We start from the raw sequence: 3,089 nt of genomic DNA, 5'->3' as shown, positions 1-3,089 counted from the left end.
GCTATCAGCTGTCGTCGCGCATCTGCTTCTTGTTGCCGGTGTGTCTGCTTGTGCTGACACATCGCCGGGATTTGGATTGCGGTGCTTCGACATCGATCCGGCCATCGACCAAACAACCGGCAAATCAGATTCCATCTCGCCACTGTCTGCCATCCTGTCGCCACTTCCGCAAAGCTTGGTCCTGGATGGTGGATGGACAGTCCCATCGCCAGCAACGTCACCTACCGCGCCGGCTATATAAAGTGTGCCTCCATCGGCGGCGCTTCGTGGGCTTGGTGGCTGCTTCGTTTCGTCACCATCTAACCCGCTACTCTTCGCTATGCAGGTTAGTGTTCCGCAATCTCTCTTCACTAAGAAGAACAGTAATTACTTTTTGCTGCAGCTACCGAGCCCACGTTGCTGCTGTACAACTGTTGTTGAATGCGTCCGTGCCATGAGATTGTTATTGTTGCTTGTATCGGGACACATCGAGTCAAATCCGGGCCCTGATGCTGTTCTCGCTGAACTGCAAAAGCTTTCCGCGGGCCAGTCAACCCTCTTAAATGAAGTGCAGGGACTCAAAAGCCAACTACTAACAACAGAACACGCCCTATCTGACCTAGCTAAGCGAATCGCCGATATGGAAAAACATTACCAAGCTCTGCTACCCCTAAAAGCCGAACTTGAACTAATTAAAAAAAAACAGCGTTCAAGCAGCGCGCAAGACAGATGACCTTGAGGCACGTTTGGATGACGCAGAGAACAGGTCACGACGTAACAATTTAATTTTTTATGGTGTACCAGATGCCAATCCCTCAGAATCGTATGCTCAATCTGAGCAACTTATCATTCGCCATTGCCATGACCACTTAGGCATAGATATAAACCCTAAAGATATTGATCGTGTGCATCGCTTGGGCCGCCATTCAGGCAGCAGATGTAGGCCAATAATTGCGAAGTTCACTTTCTACAAGACAAAACAAGAAATCCTTTCAAACGGACGTAAGCTGAGAGGAACGACATACAGTATTGGAGAGGATTTCTCGCGTCGTGTTCAAAATGCCAGAAGGCAGTTGGTCGAGTTTGCAAGGCAGAAGTCCTCTCCGTTTTCGTTACGCTATAAAACACTGCACATCGGCTCGAAACGCTACTCGTTCAATGAAACCACAAAAACAGTACAAGAAATTCAATAGCAATCAAGTCGACGTCATACTGTAACCGCCAATTCTCACCCTAAAATAAAAACCAAACTTTCTTTTTCTGTAATCTTCACGAACGCTCGAAGTTTCATCCCTAAACGTGATCACCTGTCTCATCTCGTCAAGTCATCAGATAGCAGTATTCTTATACTAACAGAAACGTGGTTAACAAATGACGTCACCGACGCGGAAGTGCTCGCCGATCTACCGGGTTTCAATGCTTATCGGAAAGACCGCGAAAGTGCTCGCGGGGGTGGTGTCCTCATTGCAATCAGTAATCAGTTACCATGTTCTGTTATAAACACTGACACAGATTTAGAAATATTATGGGTACTGATTCAAGCTTTGCCGCAAGCTGTATTATTAGGTGTTTGCTATAGACCCCCACATAACAATCCTAACTTTTCTCGTGCACTTCACAATATTCTAAACCAGCTTACATCGATGTATCCTAAAGCTGAAATCGTTCTTTTTGGTGACTTCAATTTTCCTGGTATTAACTGGGAAGATGACACTACTACCGCTAACCCAGCAGAAGCTAGAGATTTTCTTAGCGTTTGTCTTGATTTTACAACCTGAAACAGTTAGTAACTCAGCCAACGCGTGTCACACGCGACTCCTCTAGCATTCTGGATTTAATACTAACAACTCATCCTGATAGCCTGTCTTCGATCCACTATCTCCGTGAGATCAGCGACCACAAGGTTATACACGCAGACTTTATTTTCAGCCCTGTTGCGCGACACATGCAAAAGAAAACAATAACCTTATACGATAAGGGTAACTATGATGCTATAAATAATGAACTTACGGTATTTTTTCCGCAGTTTGAGTCGAACTTTAACCACTGCTCTGTTCAAGAGAATTGGGCAATTTTCAAGCAAAAGCTAACCGAGCTAATAACCAACTTCATCCCTAAAACCATTATCCGTGTTAACAGTAGTAAGCCATGGTTTAATAAATCCTTGCACCGACTAGGTAACAAGAAAAAACGTACATTCCGGACGGCTAAACTAAAAGGGGACTCCCAAAACTGGGATAAGTATTACGTAGCTGAAAAAGCATATCTCACAGCTATCCGTGACGCCAAGTTCAAATTTTTTAACAACGATTTGCCCAATATGTTAACTAAATATCCCCGCAAGTTTTGGCAGATAATTAACCCTAAAGCCGTTGTTGACACCACTCTTACTAACGAATCTGGAGAGGTTCTTCCAGATGCAGAATGCGCTGATGCTTTCAACAACGCTTTTTCATCTGTATTTACTAACGAATCACGCGTACCCTTACCTGTGTTTTCATGTCAGATCACATCTGCCATGCCTGAAATCAGTTTTTCTGCTGACGGTATCTCATCCCTCATCGAAAAGTTGAAGTTAACATCAGCATCTGGAATGGACGGTATTAATGCGAAACTGTTGAAAAACATACGTCATATTGCGTCGGCTTATTTTGTATTGTTATTTTCCCAATCTCTTTCAACAGGCGTCATCCCAGACGACTGGAAAGTGGGAAAGGTCGTTCCTGTCTTCAAATCCGGTAACAGAAACTCGCCACTAAACTACCGACCGATCTCCTTGACCAGCGTACCCTGCAAACTCATGGAACACGTCATTTACTCTTACGTCATGAACTTTCTCGACTCCCATAACTTCTTTCACCATTCTCAACATGGGTTTCGTAGGGGCCACTCTTGCGAAACCCAGCTTGCCATCTTCGTTCATGACCTTCATGCTAACCTTGACATAAACAAACAAACCGATTCCATATTCCTTGATTTTGCAAAAGCCTTTGATAAGGTACCCCATAAACGCCTAATAATAAAACTGTCTTCCTTAAACTTGCACCCATACGTACTAAAATGGATAAAAGAATTCTTGACTAACCGCACGCAATCAGTAATTACAAATG

The 3,089-nt window shown here is 44.1% G+C and overlaps 1 pseudogene; it reads left to right on the top strand.

Annotated features, from left to right (window-relative positions):
* The first annotated feature begins 319 nt into the window (after positions 1 to 319).
* Positions 320 to 1,172, top strand: LOC119404416 (uncharacterized; annotated as a pseudogene).
* Positions 1,173 to 3,089: the final 1,917 nt, after the last annotated feature.

This window comes from Rhipicephalus sanguineus, chromosome 9 (assembly GCF_013339695.2).
Source record: "Rhipicephalus sanguineus isolate Rsan-2018 chromosome 9, BIME_Rsan_1.4, whole genome shotgun sequence".
NCBI classification, from domain to species: domain Eukaryota; kingdom Metazoa; phylum Arthropoda; class Arachnida; order Ixodida; family Ixodidae; genus Rhipicephalus; species Rhipicephalus sanguineus.
This window is presented reverse-complemented; position numbering and strand designations above follow the sequence as displayed.